Genomic DNA, 21,773 nt, shown 5'->3' with positions numbered 1-21,773 from the left:
AGTCTAAATTGTGACTCGGGCTGTGTCCAAAAGCTCACAAATAAAGCTCACAAAAGTTTTGTAAAACTTCAAGAAATTTTTATAAATCCGACCGCCATATTAAATTCTTTATTTTTATTTCGAAAATTTGCCTTTAAATTCGTAATCAGCGACCCCAAAAACCCCTTGATACCAAGTTTCGTAAAAATTCAAGAATTTGTTAAAAAACCGACCACTATATTTGATCCGCCATTTTGTATTTTGAAAATCTGCCTCTAAGTTCGTAATCAGCAGTCCCAATAAAGCCTTAATTCCAAGATTGAGGTAAATCCGTCAATATTTATAGAATTTTATTTGTCACGTAAAATCTTATATGTATTTTGACGTTAGGTAAAATCCTCACGTGATAAAGCAAAAAGGACTTCACATTCGTTTTCAGCGACCCCAAAAACATATAATACACCAGGTTTGGTCAAAGGAATCTTTCAACGAATTTTTTTTGTGGACCTGTGTATTCAACAATATCAATTTCCATTGAGAACAATTATTTTTTTGTTGATTTTTGCATTAATTAAATTTCTAACATCTCAATGGGAGACTTCGACTACATTTTTAACTATAATATGAAGAAAATAATTTAAATCTTCCATAAAATTATTTTTATAGTAATTTTTGAGAGGAAATCAATGGTCAGAAAATATTGCGACCTTTTTGAATTTTTATTTTTCTTAAAAATAGATAGATTTTAAAATCCATCCGTAAATTGGTAGAAAATGTTTTAGTATCTACAAAAAAATTGCCGAATGATAAAATTGATTTTTACAATTTTTGAAGCTTTTTTTGAAAAAAACATTGTTTTTGGGTTGAAAATGCTAAAAAATACCATTGTTATTCAATTTTTATAAGGAAATTTACTTGTTCATTTTTTTAACTAACATATTGTCTACAATATTACGGATGGATTTTAAAATTTATCATTTTTTAAGAAGAATGAATATCCAAAAGAAGTCAGAATATTTTCTTATATTCTGACCATTGATTTCCTATAAAAAAATTACTATAAAAATAATTTTATAAAAGATTTAAATTATTTTCTTGTTATAGTTAAAAATTTAATCGATTTCTTTCTTTAATTTTTCTATTACTAATCATTTTTGTAATTAATTCTTTTAATAATAAATAAATTTTGTTATTAATTTTCCTATTAATATCTATTTCTGTTCTTAACTGTTCCATTAATTTCCTTCTTTGTTATTAATCTTTTAATTCACAATAATTTTTGTTAATAATTTTTATATTAATAACAATTTTATGTTATTATTTTTTCTATTACGAATAATTTTTGTTGATAAATCTTTTATGAATAATTATTTTTGTTATTAATTTTTATATTAATAATAATTACTCTCTTAATTTGAATTAGTGAAAATGTTTAGATATTCACTCTTAATCTGAATCAGTGAAAATTTCACTGATTCAGATTTAGAGTGTTGAAATAAGTGACTGACTTATTGCTTTGAATTAGTAAATTTTACTAATAAATTAGTAAAAGTTACTATTTATTAGTAAAATTTACTAATTCAAATGCAAAAAGTCAGTCACTATTTCAAATTAGTAAACATTTTTACTAATTCAAATTTAAATTTTTTGGACATATTATATTAATGAAACAGTTCTTAAATATTCTATTAATATTGCTTCCTCATAGAGAAAGTATTGTAATACCAAAATTTTTCGAGTTCGATTTTTTGACATATCTTTATGTTATTTGACCTCAGGAGTTCAAAAATGACATTTTTAAAAAATGTCATTCCGTATGTGAGGCATTATTCCTGAACTGCCCCATAAATAAAAAAAGTTCTTGGATTTCCTTTATACTTTGGAAATATGTTACCCTAGTAGATACTAGTTAATACACAAATTTATAAGTCCAACCCCCCCCCTATTCAGAGGGTGGGGGGTTGAAATTTCAGCTCATACTCGAACATGTGTTTTTTGAACATTATTTGTAGTTTCTACTTAAATTATTTGATTAAAAAATTAAGTAGTGGTTTCGAAAGGTTTTTTTAATAATCTCAAATGAAAGCTTGGGGTTTCCCCTAAAAGAAGATATAAGTCTGAAAATAGGCCGAAAAAATTTGCCAAAGATATCGTGTAATAAGTAAAATTTGTCCGTCCGCTCGCGCACTCCAGCGCGATGCCCAGTGGAATTTTTTTACAATTTACTAATGAAAATTGTCTAGAACCTACAAACTTTATCAAATATTGATGTATTTGGTCTAAAATGACTAAGAAATCCCTGAAAGTCAATTTTTAAATTTTTAATTGTTTATATTTTTTCTTGTCACACAAAAAGTTAACAAATTACAATATTTTTAGAAACAATCATGTTTATTTTTTATTTTTCTATTGCACATGATCGAAATCAATATAAATTAGTCTAGTATGACCACTAGACAAATAATAACGCATAATGCAATTTATTTAAATTGTTGCAAACAAATAGATTACTTTGGACCTTCTTCATAAAAAAATTGGTTTTTTTGCAGACAAGTTTAAATTTATGATTATTTAAGTAATTTATGTCTGTTTTTGAAAAAAATTATTTTAAAGTTAATAATTATCATTGCTATTAACTATTATATAAACAATATATCGTTAAAAACAAATTATTTAATTTTTAAAGAAATAAATGTCGTACTTCAGCAAACAACATTTTTCCATTTTTTTTTTTATATTTACTATTATAAAAAAAAACTCCTTAATGAAATGGGAATATATCACATAATTTATTTAATTTTTATAAACATTATAAGTAAGGGGCAGTACACAAAAAACGTCACGCGGCTAGGGGGAGGGAGGGGGTCTGAGAATTGTGACTAAGTGTGACATGAGGGAGGGGGGGTGAACTCATGTGTTACGTCACGATCTTTTAAATTCAAAGATAATAAGAAATTATATGTGACAATGTCACTTTTTCTAAATAAAACAAGTTAAAAATGGTTTGAACTATTTAATATCTATTATGTATCTGTTTAACATCTATTGGCATATTATTTATAATATGATAAATAATATCCCGTGTAGAAATATCCCTATTATGGCCATATTAGGAAATGAAACACACGGCCCGACCTGGGCCAGATCGGGTCGACGATCAAATGTGGATTTCCTGATCAGGACCATATCGGGCCGTGTGTTTCATTCCCTAATATGGAAGGCCCGATCAGTCCCTGATCCGGACCATAGCGAAATTTCTACACGGGATATTCTCTTAATTTGAATCAGTTAAAAATCATGGTTTTAACTGTCAATCAACAGTGACTGACTTTTTGCTTCTGAATCAGTTAAAAATAACTGAAAAATTATCCACAAAACACCGAAATTTTTCTAAATATTGTATATTAAAGATTTGCTTGCATAAGTCAAAAAATTTACTTGCAAAGTTTATTTTAAAATTGTGTAAAGATTTAAATTTCTCACTCCAATAAATGTCTATCGTCAAATTTTCTTAAAAATATAGCTTGAAACTTTCCTGAACATTTGAATTGCATTTTCGACTATACTTTCGTGAAAATCTTCCTGAAAATTTAACTTAAATTTTCGGAAAAGTTTCCCGCTAAACATTTATTGAAGTGGGATATTTAAATCTTTACACAATTTTAACTAAACTTTGCATTTAAATATTTCGAAGCTTGCGAGTAAATCTTTAGTAAATTTTTAGGAAAGTTTCGGTGCTATGTAGGTAGTTAAACGTGACTAATTGAATCAATCAAAAACAATTGTATTGAAACATCAGTTATTTTCAACTAATTGTCAGAAAAAAATATTACTATTTGAATTAGTGACTGATTTTTTGCTTCTAAATCAGATATTCTTAACTGATTCAATAATTTAGAGTGTAAGATATAATATACGTATATATTGTCCAATGTATAAAATTTACAGTGAAATTTATGTGTGTGACGTGACGTAGGGGGGAGGGGGGGGTTCAAGATTTGTGACGAAGTGTGACATAGGGGGAGGGAGGGGTTAAGAATGGTAAAAAATCGCGTGACGTATTATGTGTACGGCCCCTAAACAAATATTTATATTTTTAATGAAGAAAAACATTTTTCAGTTAAAACCGTATTTTAAATGTAGGGTGTTGTGGAGTGAAGTGCAACGTTTTTTTTCGTTGGACGAAAAACATGTCAATAAATAATTAAATTTTGAAATATTTCAAAATTGAATGACTTAGAGGCATTATAATAGAATATTTCTGCATTATTAGATTTTCAGAAGTTTAAATTTTTCCTACAAATTTTTCACTTTTTCAAAAACGTCTGTTTTTGCATTTTCCAAAAAAGTTGGGGTGATGTGCAACACCAGTAAAATTCAGGTATGTAATGCATAAATATCGATGAAAATCTCTTTAATTATTAATTTTAGGCTTTTTCAGTGCAAACTAATCGAAATCTGCCAAAAAAAATTTACTAAGGTATAGTTGACCTCTGAAAAGTGGAGATTTCACCAAGGGAAAAAAAGTTGTTTGTTTAATTTTTTATTTATTCATAACTGAATAAGGAATATAATTAAAGGAAAATAACTCAGAATTTTTTATTCATTATGTGAATCGCAGTTATAGCACGTAAAGTATAAAAAAGAGAAAAAAATTGCACATCACCCCAAATATGATATTTTGCGAAAAATGATTTGTACGCAATACAATGCAATGGAAACACAAAATATAAACAGATATTTAAAAACACTTAATAAACCAACAATAAACACATTCTTATCTATAAAATAAATTAAAACCCTTCACGAAACGACTAGAAATGTAAAGCGCGAGAAATATTTTCTGCTCGAGAAATTTAAGTCAACTTACGTACAGCAAACCTAGTTGCGAGCTGTCTCGTGAGTTATATAATTATCAAAACAAGTTATTGAGGACACAAACAAATGGCAATACTTGGCTCTGTTCAATATCGAACGGTAGATCAGAAATCGGCGGTGATGCACATTACCTTACAATACCCTATACATATAAATAAATATATTTTGTCTGTGAAAGAGAACAAAGTTAAATATTTGTTAAAACTTATAATGTTTATAAAAATTAAATGCATTATTTAATGTATTACCATTTCTTTAAGGAGTTCTTTTTTATAATAGTAAATATAAAAAAGGAGAAAGGAAAAATGTATGTTGTTTGCTGAAGTACGCCATTTATTTCTTTGAAAAGTAAATAATTTGTTTTTAACGAATGTAATTATTTATGCTAATAAATTTTTTAAGGTTTTAAAAGAATGTACATATGATATAAACATTTATAGTTTAAAAAATGTATGTTTTTTTCAAAAACATACATAAATTACGAGTCTTGTCTCGAACCTTGCCGAGAACGGTCATGTTTTGATCAATAACATTTACTTTAATTTCGTAAACGTGTTATTATCAAGTGAATAATCTTAATCTTTCTACAATTTTCAAACTATAATTGTGAAAAGTGAAAACTTTAGTGCTCGTGTACTACTAATTAACCCCGTAAAGTGATGCACCAAGGTGCACTCACCAAAAACTCAGAAAATGAATCCTAACACTGAAAATTCACAAAGTACATAACAGACTACAAACTCACAGGAATCAAACAGGCCCCAATCTACCCATGACTTTCTTAAGGGCCGGAATGTCCAATCCAGGATATTCCCAAATTCTCAGCTTTAGGATACAAATCTACATCCACCCGGAAGATGAAAATCTAATCTAAGACTCTCTAAATATAAATTTCGAAGACACAGCATATTGGATATATCTCTCCACAGACACCTTAAAATGCTTCCTTTGTAAACAAAGCGGGCATATAGCCAACAATGCCCTCAAACCAACACAACTTTTTTCAATCAAACAAACGATATGGAAATTTCAACTGAACATAATCAAGAATCGACAGACCATCTAGAGGCCTTCCCTTCTACAATAAATATATCTAGAGATTCATCAAGAAACAAACGCACTCTCTCTGACACCAAATCCACGAAATCAAACGGAAGCTCAAAAGAACCATTCAACAACTCCACTACTGAAATCGAAGACAGTCAAACCACCCGAGATGAAATTTTCAACTAACATTGGTCCATAAAAACCTAGTTTAAAAATGATTCAAACCTTTTAACGATTGTTTGACCCTTATGGCATTACTTTAACCTTTAATCAACCTTTGATTGTACATTTCCAACCCTAAAAGGAACCTTATGAACCTCAAAAGAACTTCTTAATTTTATGATTCTGAAATAGTCAACCTTACTAACCTTCCTTTAACCCTAACATACACTACTTTCTTCCTCACCGACTTCGTTTGAACCTAAAAAATTGATTTTCGAATCTCCTTTGTCCCAAAAATATCCTTTTTCGTTTCCGGAAACAGACCATAAAAGTGTAGGCAATCATAAAAATGGGACAAAAAATTACAAGCAATCCTAAAGTAAGTGTTTAAAGATGTTTAGCTTAGTGGAGCTTAGTGGATCTTAGTGGATATGAAGAGGTATATATGAATAAATATACACAAAATATAGTTTTGGGATTTCCAAATTTCCCACCCAAAAATTTACTATAGTAAAAACACAACTATCACATGGCCTAAAACTCATATTGCAGTTAGTTTTTCGTCAACTACGACAAAGTTTGCACTCATTTTTTGAAAGTGTAGAATAAAATTTGATTTAAACAAAATTTATGTAATAAAAATAAAAAAAAACAATTTTGTGCTTGTGTTGTGGGTGACAAGTAAGATAAAAACTATCAAGGAGTAGGTGGACCCTAATGAACCGAAATCAAAAGGTTAATTAGCAAGAATTGTAATGTTTGGAGGTAAGTGATATTTATTTTGTGTAATAATATTAAATAACTTCAAATATCACAGGTATTAGGCGTAAAAATACAATATCCATTGTTAACCCTACATTAAAAAAATTATTTGAATCAAATGTTACATTACTGAGGCAATATTGAAACGATATTATACCAAGCATTTTCGCATAGTATTAAATATTTTGTATTTAGAACAAATATTATAAATTATTTCAACGTTGTCTCCAGATCATCACAATAAAAATTACCGCTGTATTGAATGACAATATTACCTGAATATTTTCGAGCATCGACACTACAATGTCGCCATGCTTTATTGCTTTAAGTCGAATATAACATTTGCAAAAATATTGTCAATATTTCTATGCAATATTAATCTATTTTATTTATTGTTTAGAATAGACAAGAAGATTGTTAACTGGATGATGTAAAGCTGACAAGGGCCGATTATATCAACATCATGAATAAAAAAGATTCCAACAAAATATATATAAAATACAAAAAGAAAAAAGAGCAATAATATAAAAAAATTCGAATTATGTGAGAAACTTAATAATAATGTTTGTTGTAACGTTTAAAGTTTACTTTAATTTAAAATGTAAAAACTATAATTGTAAAAGTAACAATTAAAAAATTCATAAATCTGAAAAACGTCATTTTCTTTCATTTAATCCTGCTTGGCAGTAAAATAGGCCATAAATATGGAAACACTCCAGACGCTACCTTAAGGAATCTTAACCCTACATGTACGTGCTTCATTAGCAGGTATAAATCGCACTGTCGAACCTTCTATCAAACTTTTGAGGCTGCAAAATAAACCTTACAACACTATAATCAACCAGAAAATAGGAAAAACTGGACGACAGTGACAAAATTTGGCTTGATTGTAGCTTCGTTAGGAGCAAATATCTATTATAAGTCGGTTTCAAATAAATATTATAAGATTTTTAGGGGGTAAAGAATTGTAGATTCAAAGCATGTTGAAAGTAGGCTGAAAATTTTGTCTCGGGCACTCTCAAAGAAAATGACCAATTAAAACCAAACAATCAACAATCCAATCACATCAACAAAAAATCGAAAACCTCTAACACACATCCTGAAATCAATCCCACTGAATCAAAGAAAAACATCCAAGATCTAATTGACAATCCAAACAGCAAATACCCTCTAAACTACACACAATACGAAAGCTTCATTGACAACACAAAAGGCACTAAAGACATTGCACCAATTTCCTTAGAATACTGCAATGACATAAACACACTTATCAAAATGTTATCAGAGATATACCCCCATCTCAACACTAAAAGTACAAAATCAAACCACACAAGAATTATAAACAAACTAAAAAAACCTTTAAAAATCTAGACACAGAAGAATCAGGCGAAGAATCAAATTCTTCAAGCTCTGAATCCGATAAATCATAAACAAAATCAAACAATGCCCTTTAACATACTACAGTGTAACTTAAATGGGTTAAACCGAAGACTTGAATTTCTACAACTGTTAATAAAAAACCAAAATTCTAAAATATTGTGTTTACAAGAAACAAACTTCACAGAATCATCAAGCACCAAATTAAAGAATTATTCTATAACCTTCAAAAACGGATTAAATACTAACCGTGCAAGCGGCGGAGTAGCTATCTACACAAAAAATGATATATACAACGAAGAAGAACAACTTACAACTAACTTAGAAGCCGTTGCAATTGAAATACTTTTACAAAGAGAAATATGTATTTGCAACGTTTATATCCCAAACAATTACAACTTTAACCTCCAAGAACTACAACATTTAATCAACCAACTCCCAAAACCATTCATATTAATAGGAGACTTTAACAGTCACAACAATCTATGGGAATCTTCTAACACCGACTCACGAGGGAAAATAATAGATAAACTCCTAGATGACCCAGAAATTCTCTTACTTAACAACACTGAATCAACTCATTTCAATATAGCAAACGGAACCTTCACTGCAATCGACCTGAATTTCAGCAGCGCTTCTATTGGACACCACCTAAATTGTCAAGTAATAGAAAATTTATATAATAGTGACCATTTCCCGATATTGATTAACTTCCAAAATCAAAACAATAACGAATTTCTCCATGAACCATCCTGGAAATTCAAAAAAGCAGATTGGGAAGAATTCACCAAAACACTCGAAAGATAAATTGATCTTTTAAATACTTCTACAGAAAATTACAATCAAATAGACGAACTTGTTTCTAATTTCACAAACGCAGTAATCGAATCAGCTGACTTAAGTATTCCAAAAACATCTAATAAACCACATAAAAAACAAGTCCCCTGGTGTAATGAAGCAGTAGAGAAAGCTATAAAAGATAAAAAACACGCGTATAACAGCTACAAAAAACATAAAACTGACGACAAAAAAATACAATTTAAAAACTTCGAACCTCAGCAAGGAAAATATGTAAAGCAGAAAAGAAACGATCTTGGACCGAATACATCTCCTCAATAACTCAAAACACCCCCAGCTCGACAGTATGAAAAAAAATTAAAAACATCGAAGGATCATCCTCACCTTTCAAAATAAATACACTACTCGATGAAAACAATTTAATAATATCAAACCCGATAGACATTGCAAATACGCTTGCATCTATATACCAAAAAAACTCAAGTGACTCTAATTATGATACTTGCACATTATGCAAACTCCTTGAAAAAATAATAAATAAAAGACTAAAATGGTTTTTAGAAAAAGAAAATCCTTGACGAAAACCAAAACGGTACCAGACAAAAAAGAAGTACTACAGACGCATATTAATAAACCTTGAAACATCAATGTGTGACGCCTCCATTAACAACCAGCACCTCCTCACAGTATGTCTAGATGTCAAAAAAGCTTATGAAATGGTGTGGAGAAACCACGTAATACAAACTCTCTCAAATTACAATGTGAAAGGAAAAATTTTAATTTTCATACAAAATTTTCTCCAAAACAGATACATTCAAGTACGAGTAAACAATTATCTCTCAGATAAAATTAAACTCGAAAACGGAGTGCCCCAAGGATCTGTCCTAAGTTCAACTTTGTTCCTAATCTCCTTTAATGACGTCAGTAAATACTTCAGAACTCCGGTCAAATGCAGTATATATACGCAGATGATATAACAGCTTACTGTGAAGGCAAAAACCTTGATATCACCGAAAACAAAATGCAAGAAACTTTTAACTCATTACAAAAATGGTCAAAAACAACAGGCTACAAATTTTCTAACACAAAATCTAACTGCATAATTTTTTCAAAAGTAAAACCTACCACAAAAAACCCAGAACTAAAAATTACTAACCAATTACTCCCAATCACAAATACAGTCAAAATCCTCAGATTTAATTTTGACAACCAACTAAAATTGACAACGCATATAACAGAACTAAAAAACTCCTGCAAAAGAAAATTAAACATAGTTAAAACCCTAGCAAAAATAAATTGTGGAGCAGACCAGAAACTCTTAATCAACACATACATCGCAACCATCAGATCAAAATTTGACTACTGCTGCTCCATCTATAGCTCCGCAAAATCAAATGTTCTGGAAAAACTATCACCCATACACAACTCAGCACTAAGAATATCTCTGGCAGCCTTCTGCACTAGCCCAGTCGACTGCATCTTTAGCAAAGCACTCCAACTACCTCTAAACCTACGAAGAAGAAACCTACGTCTAATAATAGCATCGAAAATTGCTTCTACGCCTACAAATCCAGCTTATAACAACACTTTTGAAGGAAAATACCAACAAAAATACAATGAAACACCCAATTACCCACAACCATTCTACCACAGAATTACACAAGACTTAGCCTCAATAAACTCAACCCTACCTCGAATAAGTCACTACAGGCCTCACTCTATTCCCCCTTGACAAATTGTTTTACCTCAAATAAACTTAGAACTTCAAAAACTATCAAAAAAATACAGAACCCATATTATATAGGGGACATTTTGAAGAACTTAAGTCAAAACTTCTAGACTACACACACATCTGCACCGATGGATCCAAATCCGAAACAGGAGCAGGATGCAGTGTTTATACCCCCGAAATAAATCTACAATTCAAACTCCCTAAATATTACCCTATCCTTAAATGTGAAACATATGCAATACTAAAAGCCTTGAAGTTTATCTACAATTCTAATGACCAAAAATTTATAATTTTTACCGACTCTTTAAACGGTATCAAAGCAATTCAAAATCTTACAAAATTCGACAAGATCACCCAACGCATCCAAGAACTAACCACAAAAATAACAGAAAAAAGAAATGAAATCATTATAATCTGGATCCCATCCTACATTGGTATACCAGGAAATAAAAAAGCAGACACCCTTGCAAAAACACTCTGGAAACCATGGATGAAACAGTAATAATTGAATTTCAAGATTTGAAGAAATTCTTTTAAAATAAAATATTAAAACTATGGAACATACATTGGAAAAATAGACCCCCTACCAAACTACACGAAATAAAAAACTATGTTTACGACAACCACCAAATATTACTGGACAACCGAAAAGATCAAATAACCTTAACTCGCCTTCGAATTGGACACACCTGCATAACACATTAACACCTGATAACAAGAGAAGACCCCCCTTTATGCAGCCAGTGTTTAGTAACATTCTCCATAAAGCACATTCTAATAGACTGCCCAAAATATAATATGCACAGAAACAATCTCAAAATAAAAAACCAACTTAGTGAAATACTTACTGATTACAAAATGTTCCAAAAAGTAACAAAACTATTAAAAACTATAAAGTATGTAAGATGTAAGATGTATGTAAGATAAATTATAAGAAATATTTATTTAATGTATTTTTATCTTTGAAAGATATAAATTCAAAATTTAAATCCTACGTGGTCCTAATCTGAGCCCTAAGATTTTCCTGATGTGGGCCTGACCAGAGTTACCACGTCTGGCCCTGATCAGGTTTAGGCGTCAATTAGGTAAATTTCTGCACGGGATATGGTCGTGACAGCAGACGATCAAGCTCTTTGCCAAAGTTTACTCCCTTTTTTTCTCAATGATAGACAACAATGGATTTTCTAAATTTTCTTCTTAACATACACATACACAACCACATATAAAGGATTGAATATTCACATCGGCAAACACACACTAACGACGAAACGCATACATAACGCAGTGTATAAGACTTCGCATACAAATACATAATTCACGATACTGTGGAAATATGTGAGCTGTCTTATATATACTAAACAGGCATATTTTCCTGCGCTTGTTAGATAAGTGAAATTATATTTTAAAATGTTTAAAACCAAAAATAAAAATTATAATTTATTATTAAAAAATCAAACATTGTATTGTTTTTTGAAGAACAATTTTTATTAGTACACGGAGAAAACTGGAGTGTTAAATTTCGAATGTTAAAAATTTATTTAGTCATTCTAATCTTCTTCATAATATTACTTACACTTTACTATATTTTTTCCTTCGTAAAAGTTACACATATTTTATTATTTGTTTTATACTCCAGGATATTTAAACCAACCAGTTTTTTAGTTGATGTAACTAACCGCAAATGCAGCTAAAAAATGAACATCGATAAATAAATTTTGACGTTTAAAAATATGGGTTATTGTTTGTTTGTGATTTATTTCTGTGGATGTTATAAAATAATAATCTCTATTGAAACAAAATTTGAATTAATTAAAATGTTCAATATTTTAATTATTTCTCTTTTCAACAAAATTTTTTTTTTAAGAATTATTACTAAAAAGACTAAATGAATTCTGAAACTCTTTTATTGACTGAAAAGTTAAAAACTACTTAAAAAAATCAAAAATGTTCTGCGATTTAAAATTTTTATTATCTAAGTTAAATATTTTTAATTGTTTAAAAAAAATTTTACAAATAATAAAAGTTTATTTTAAAAAATCTAATTAAACAGACAAAATAAAGTACTACACATTCCTGGAGTGTAAAACTAATTACGTTTATTTTACACTATATAAATAGTAATTTATAAACAACAGAGTGTTGTCCTATAGTTGACACTGAAAATTTGTCAAGTTTTACAATCCTCAGGGTAAATTTAAGTATCCTTTTTTCTCCGTGTCACTACAACTACTGACGCGTAGTGGCAGATTTGTTACTACTCGTTCAGAGTCGGTTAATTCAGGCAAGACTCATTCGTTCAACTTCGGCAAGTTTCGACAATTCTCGTCAATTTTTTCTTTTCATTTTTCGTGCATTTTCATATCAACTTTATCAAAATTTGAAACTATTACGGACTTAAACAGAATTCTAACTACGGAGTTTGAAATATTTGGTTACAATACTTCTTAAAGGGCGTATCAGAATTTGACATTTCGAGTTTTAATACAAACATTTCGAATTTTGTAAAGATTATACTAAATTATCTTTTCGAATATATTATATTTCCTTATTTTACTTCTAGGCATTCTTAAAAGTAGTAACGAAAATCCTTACTATACCAAAATGTTCTACACTTGTAACTAAATATACTAAAAAGTGACCCTAAAATATTAAATATTGTAACAAAGTTTCTTTCAGTGTGGTTGTGTTTAGCAATTTATTATATTTAGCAATTAATATTAATAATACATCCCTATAAACTTTAAACTTTTAATTATTAACTATTTTAAGGACAGATCTCATAGAGTTGCTTCAGGAGAAATGTATAATAAATAAATAAATAAATAAATATTCTTAAAATGTAACATTTTAACACAAATAGGAGTAGAGATGATTCTATAACTCAGTCGTATTTTAATAAATAGTGAAAATTATTGATCACTCCGAGTCAAGGAAAATAAAAATAAAAGAAATTCAATTCTTTTTACGTTTCGGCAGCACGGCTGTCCTCTTCAGAACTATAATTTATTATAAAACAAAATTCTTAATTTATAATTTTAATTTTTGTAATTTTCTTTTTTTCGGTAAATATTTTATTTTTAATTTTTTATTGTTAATCAAAAGATTGTAAAAAATTGTAAAAAATCTTTTTTTAATATTTTGTTTTATAATAAATTATAGTTCTGAAGAGGACAGCTGTGCTGCCGAAACGTAAAAAGAATTGAATTTCTTTTATTTTTATTTTCCTTGACTCAGAGTGATCAATAATTTTCACTATTTATTTTAACACAAACTTCGGGCAAAATTGCAAAAAAAAGTGGAGACAATATTCCCTAGCAATTAAGGGCAATATTGATAAGTATATAATTAGGGGAAATATTTCATATAGCAACATTGATGCAATATTTCCAAGTAATTAGAGGCAATATTCCAAACAATATTCCATAGAAAAATAAAAAAAAATATTTTATGTAACACTGACGCAAAGCTGAGGTATAATTACCCCAAATTTTCATGCAACATTTCCGTAAGTTTGCCGAGCAACATTTCAAGACGGTTAGTCAAAATATTGACACATTACCTTAAATATTTCGGAACCTTGTACGACAACATTGAAACAACATTACAATAAGATTATGCTATTCTTTTTCAAAAAATAAAAAAAACACTTCACAATTTCAGAAAAACATTTTCCAAATGAAGAATCACAAATGAATAGAAAGTCCAAAGAGAATAGAAATAAAAAAGGAACAATTCACAAATTGAAAAAATGATTATGGAAAGTTGAGACGATAAATAATTATACCTACAGTGTATATTACAGAGTAGATTTTGAATAATCGATGTTAATTAGAGAGGCAAAGAAAATTATAATTGAGCAAATCTAATCAATGCTGATTTTCAATGATCTCGTAGCCCTACAAATCGGATCACATTTATGAACAAGAGAGAAAATTACAAAACTCTCCATATAATCAAAAGAGTTTTTCTTTTAAACCGCTACTAAATTGAATAATTACAGTCAATTTCTACATTATGCAATCTTACATCACTGAATATATATGTATACACTCTGAATAAGAAGATGCATGTACCTTATCAAAAGACGCAGGAATGTAAAAAAGAAAACTTCAATTTCGTAAGGGAAGATACATCGATCACAGTGGAAAAAAAGGAAAAAGAGAAATCTATTTTATTGTTCCGCATTAATTCGAATTTTCTAATGACAAAATTCAAACACACATGGACTATTTTATCCATCAGCGCAAGTTATTTTATCACTAGACTTCTATTAGATTAATTTTTTTTGACCTAATCAAATTATGTGTACAACACTTCACTCAACGAACTAAAAAGTAATAATTTTTCATCCTCTACTATAACGGTTGTATTCAAAATTTTTGGTACCAAATCGTATTCCATATATATATATATTTTGTATCCTACTATACTTATTTATACATTCACCTGCGTTACATGCTCGATATTAAATACCGTAAACTTCCGAAGGAAAAAAAGCCTCTGTGGAAAAAAATGTCTCTCCTTTAACCCATTAAATCTCATGGAGAAACCACCAGTATTGTATTAAAAAGTAACTACTCGATTTTTGGTTGAAAAAGAGGACACCTCGGATTTTAGTTGAAGAAAAAGACACGTCGAAAATATTCATTTTATATCAATTATCGTTTGGCGATACTATGTGTAATGTAATTGTTTTTTGAGTTTTTGTAATAGAAGATTTAAGAACATATTATCTTCATAGTTTTTTTTAGCACAAAATCTCATAAATCAATTACATTACATATATTATCGTCAAACAAAAATGCATTTAAAATTAATATTTTCGAGGTGTCCTTTTCTTTTGCCTTTTCTTTAACTAAAAAGCGGGTTGTCCTCTTTTTGAACCAAAATTCGAGGTGTCCTTTTTTTCCACTAACCCAGCGAATATTATATTAATTAATATTGTATTATAATCTTAATGACTTTGACGTCAGGCTACGATCGCTGCGCATGACAGTAGTGACTCTTAAGAAACAACTTTTACTATTGAATTCAATAGTAAAAGTTGTTTCTTGCAGAAGTAATCTTTATTTTCCGAGTACTAATTATTAAAATTTCTACGAGTATTATTTACAACATATCGAATGTAAAAAGTAATACAATATTTAATAAAACTTACAATGGCGATGTAAAAATTAAAATTCTTAAAGCAATCTTTAAAAGTGACTAATGTAATAATTACTATTAGTAATTTTTACTACCAGAAATAGTAATATTTACTTCATGCGAAGTACATTTTACAATGAATAGTAATTGTTAATATTAAAGTAGAATTATTACTATTCCATAGGAACTTTTACTAGAAACTCAGCATTTTATTAAATTATTTTTTAAATAATTGAATTCTTTTGGAAAATAATTGAATTTCGGAGAAGAATTTAATTATTTCTAAAAATAATTGAAATTTTGATGAGAATTTTTAAAAATTTTTGAACATAATTGAATTTCTGCGAATAATTTTATTACTTGTGAAAATAATTGAATTTCTGCAATCATTTGTAATGGAAGTGCTACATAGAATAAAGGGACGAACGCGAGACTTGGAAGGGATACTACCAGTCGGGTAGCAGTAACAAGCCTTGAGCCGCTTACTGCTACCTGACTGGTATTATCCTTTTCAACCACGAGTTCGTCCCCATATTCTATGTAGCTCTTCAATTTCTCTAAAATTATCCAAATTACATCGTACAATTTACGAACTTTTCATCCTTTTTGTTAGAAATATTCAAATTGAGCCTCCCTTTTTATTACTTATTTTATTTTATATCTGGTGGTGCCATCTGCTTCCGCTATATTTTTGTTTAATCGCCTGTTACGGCGTCTTTCTTTTTATTCGTTCAGTTCTCATAGAGACGCTTGAGACAATAGTACATTTTTGTATCTAATTAACCTTTTTCGCTCATTATTAATAAATCTGTGAATTTACTTAAAACCGTGAATCTTTGGTCTTATTTCGTGATCCCTGGAACCTCGTTAATACTTTTTGCATCAAATTACGGACTTTTACGGAATTTACGGACCTAGTTCATGCCCTGGAACCTTAATATGGCCTCAAAATTTCCCGGCAATATTGTAAACATTACCTTAACATTTCCGGACAATATATTGTAAATATTTCCATGCAATTTTGACGCAATATTATTGTACAGTGAAATATTGTCCAATTTGGATACGTATACCCAGGTAGAAATTTGTCAAGTACTACTTGTTTCCTTCCAGTAGCTGTAGAGTCGAGAGCGAGTTTTACTTGCCAAGACAATCTGGCTAGTCCTGATTAGGTGACTGGCTAGTTTCACTGGATAAAAACAATTCCCCTTTGTAAACAGTACTTTTGTCAAGTTTTCCTTCGTACTCTATCCAGTTTTCTCGAAGTCTACACGGAAAGAAAAATATAGCTTTAATAGTATGATACTATCTATAGTAATTTCGCATGGACTATAGTCATGCTTCAAACGCATGAATCCATACCCAAATACCATGAGTCCACGCTTTACCACACTTTTTTGGTATGTTTTTATGCCTTTGAAGCGTGATTATGGTCCATGCGAAATTAGTATGGATAGGGTCATACTATCAAAGCTAGATTTTTCTCTCCGTGTACAAACAATTAGTTGGTGAAAATCGTAATTTAAGTTTGGAGATTGGAACATTTAATTATCAAAATATCAAACGCTTTTTGATATGATGTTGTCATTTTGTCTGGTAGGAGAAAAAAAGTTAAAGGAATATAAATGTTTTCATGATGTCCATGAACAATAAAAAGTTCCTTAAACATTTTTGGGCAACTATAAAATGTTCCGTCAACAAAAATTGTACTTAAATTACTTAAAAAGTTAAATTTTGTTCAGTTAAAAATAAAACGATGTTATGAATCTTGTCATTACAAAATAAAAAACTTTCAAAATTATTTGTCTTAATATCATCGCGTTAATTGTCAACTGATTTTGAAATGAATAATTTTTTTTGATGCTTACATTTCGGAAAAAGGAAAATATGGGGGGATAGTTTGCCAGTGGTTCTCATCTCTTAGGCAAAAATCGACTAGCACGCAATTCGATCAAAAAGGGATCATACCTGGATTTCCGCACGCAATTCGGGCACACCGAAAAATAGGGAAAATTGGGGTATTGTGGGCCACCCTTTTTCTTTGCTCAATATCTTTCACAACAAATTTTTTTAAAATTTTTTGTGTCAGTAGGAGGTCTAAACTATCATATATCATAGTCAGTTTACCAAAATTATCACTTATCTAAAAGAAATTTCAGTTTTACCAAAGAGTGCACATTTATGATTTTTAAAAATGTTGGGGAATTGTGGGCCACTGCCTAAATTGAGTTAAAAAAATAACGGTGAAATATATTTATTAAATGGTTAGAAATATTAAAAATGTTATAAATGTTTAATTATTAGTTTAAAATTAGAAAACAAAAAGTAAAAAAATGAAATTAATCGGAATCACAATTTAGACAAGTAAAATAGGCTCAATTAATTACATATTTTAAGTGAACAGCTCTAATATCGCTTGAATCGCAATGAATATAATTGTTTTTGTGGAGATACAGATTTGCTAAGTTTGACCAGTAACATAAGTTTTTTCTTTTAAATCGGAATACTTTCGGTTTTTTTGTGTATTGAGTTATTATGGGGTATAGTAGAAAATATGCCCATTCAAAAAAGTTCTATAGAATGATTCTTTAGAATGACTTTATAGAGCATTCTATAGAGTATTCTATATAATATTCTGTAGAGCATTCTATAGAATATTTTGTAGAATTTATCTAAAATTATATTTTTCTAATTTCTGCACGAATTCTATAACAATCTGTAACAATTTGTTTAAGGAATTATTGTTAAACAATTGGAAATTAAAATTCAATACTTTTCCTATGAGGAAGCAAAAGCTATAATTTTTCTATTCTGCTTATGAATCAAATATATTATTTTTTAACACAATGTTTTTTTCATGGTTTTTCCATGGGATTTAATGGGTTATACTTATTATAAAACAAGTTTTCATAAAAAAATTTTTTTAACATACACTCCTTTAAGAATAAAAAAGTGTAGATTATTTTTCTCAAATAATGGATCCAAAGAGATTTAAAAATAAGGAAAAAAATATATAGGGGAGAGTAGGGTAAGTGTACCAATTGCCGAGGGTGTCCCATTTGTCGATGTTACCATGGTAATAACCAAAAAATATTGTCTAAAATGTCTCATTTGTTTGTGGAAATAATATTAATATATTTTTTTCACATTTATAACGCATAAGAAAATTAATATTTATCACTTTTTTCCATTTACAATGTGCTACAATATTTAAATAAAATTCAAAGTTTGTTTACTCGACAACAGGAATCATCCTTGACAATTGGTACGTTTACCCTACGCTACATTGAACTAATAAAACTAATAACTAAAAAAACACTACAATTTACTTCGAAAATAATATTTCCACTTACACATTGTAAAAAATCTTATTTTCCACACAAAAGAATAGAAAATTGTTGTTAAATAGTTATTATTTGTTAATATAGGAGATTAATATTGTCAATTATAGGACAAAGGTAAAATAAAGTCATAACATAGTAAAATTAACAACAGAAAACTTGGATTTATTTAAAATAAACTATCTTCACTTAATAAAATTATACAAATATATATACATATCGCCAAGTCCCGGGTACAACTGAAAACGTGGTCCCAAAGGCCAATTCGTCATGAAAATCTCAGTAAATTGCGCAAACGCAATTTACGGTCTATCCCTTCTCTAGAACCTTTATTCGTTCATGTCTTTCGTCCTACTCAACAAATATATTTCGATGTCAGGTTAGGTAGCAAACCTAAGTCCAGTATGCTGCACTCACTGTATACACATGACATTCACAACAAAAATTGTTTATAATAAATTTATGAAAGATTTAAAATTCTTTATCACATCGGAATATTAAAGTTGACACCCTAAATAATAGCGAAATAAATCACAAGTTTACTAATTTTTAAAACTTCCTATTTCAATAAAAAAACGTCATTATATTTCCACGAAATTTTTTGTTTTGTACGTGTAAAACAGTTTTTTAGTTTTTCTTTATAAATAATAAACCTACTTGTCGGAAATTTTTGGACATAGTCTGCTTCGGTAATATGTTGAATAAGAAAAAATTTTACTCAGTCATTTCTCAGAAAATTGAAGTCGTTTACTGTTGACGCTGGTTCAATGTAGCCTACTCTCCCTATAAGAAATTTTCCTTTAATTTTTTTCTCGATCACTTTTCTCAGCATGACTTTTCTTTTGTGGAGTAAAAACGCAATTGATCCCTAAGTTTTCGTAATGCCTTTCATAATATTGTAAGACTATAAAATACCTTTTGATCGGACGCATCGAACCATAATACATATACAGCTAAATAAAGGATCGCATTGTCAAAGTGAGGCTTGAGCAATATGATTTTTCGACGATCTCAATATCGAAATAGAACATCAACAGAATGGAGTCGACGGTAATCATCTATTGATAATATTTCAAAACTGACCATTATTGGAATTTGATCAATTTAGTAATAATATAGATTTAGAGACAATGCGGTATTTGTTATTTAACCATGGTAAATATCCAGGTGTACTTTGTTTGTTTTAGTTTTAATGAAAGTGTAAGTGGAAAAAATTAATTTCAGATTTGGTGAAAGTGAAAAAGAAAAAACAATTACGTGATCGCACCCCTGGCTCTGACGCGGCCCTATCAGGGCCTAACCGTAATCGGACTGTGACAAATCTTCATCTTGCCGCCTCTATCGAATTACACTTCAAAACCAGACTCTGACTTAGCTCACGCTAATTTCTACCAAAAAATATGAACAATTCGTGTTCAAACATCTTTCACTCATTATTACACGGAAAGAAAAAGTCCGTCAACCATTAATGGATTAGTATATTACTTTGAGATGGGACTCTTTTTCCGTTGATGGTTACTTAACTTTACTTAACGATTGAAAACGAGTCATGGATTGATTAGAATGCCAGTATGTGACCAATTGTTTTAGATTTAATGCTGAATTGTTATCAATGGCTGTTTGAATGTTTACGAATCATTAGTGAAAGTTTGTGAAACATTAGTTGACTCGTATTCTAAATCGGCGCTCTTCACTAGCGCATTGTTGCGCAGTGTACCGATGCGCATTTCTTCCGGTTTCTCTATAGTCCATGTGTTTTTGCTGTCTGCTATACATATCCCTATATATAGAGTTTATTTGTTTTGAATCCTTGATTCATACAAAAGAGTTACATTGATCAGCGAAGAGTGAAATATCCTTGCAATTATTATTTATCTATTGAATTAATTCGAAAGCATTTACTACAAAGAGAGTTAAAGTTTTGACATTTTCTACCTGTGGATAATCTAACATATTATACAATGTGTCCTTTATTATCGAGTGATCTTCGTTCGAACATATATACTGCTTTCTAATATTCTTAAATAACTCACACTCAATCAATACATGATAGATTTCTCTCCCTTTCAACTCTTCGTCTCCGCAACAGTATCCACTTTTGAATTTGAGTACTTTATTTTTATATATAATTCTTATATTATAATTGTTAATTAAACGAATTTGAGCAATCAACTTAAGAAATTTTAATGGCACATTCAGCCTCAAATAATTTTGCGTTCCTTCGCATAAAGTGAGATGTGGAAGGATCTGGAGAGATCTCGAAGTTGAGAGGGAGTTAACATCCTCTGCTCGAAGAAAGTTTTCATACATTTTAACTAATCTAACCTTGTTTTCTTTGATATATTTTTGATCCCATACAATTTTTTCGCCTATAAAATCAAATATTTTCTCGACCTGCATACACCAATTGTATTTAAAAGTAGAGTTCGGAGACTTGGATAAGGAGATAAGTCTTGTTAAACAAATTTTTGGGTATCTATCATTTTTCATATTCAAAATTTTTTCAATTAGGTTAAGGGTCAGTTTCAATACTTTGCTCGCTAATTTGACTG

The sequence above is a fragment of the Leptopilina heterotoma genome, unplaced genomic scaffold (assembly GCF_015476425.1).
Source record: "Leptopilina heterotoma isolate Lh14 unplaced genomic scaffold, ASM1547642v1 Lhet_18, whole genome shotgun sequence".
NCBI lineage: Eukaryota > Metazoa > Arthropoda > Insecta > Hymenoptera > Figitidae > Leptopilina > Leptopilina heterotoma.
Note: the sequence above shows the minus strand (reverse complement) of the source record.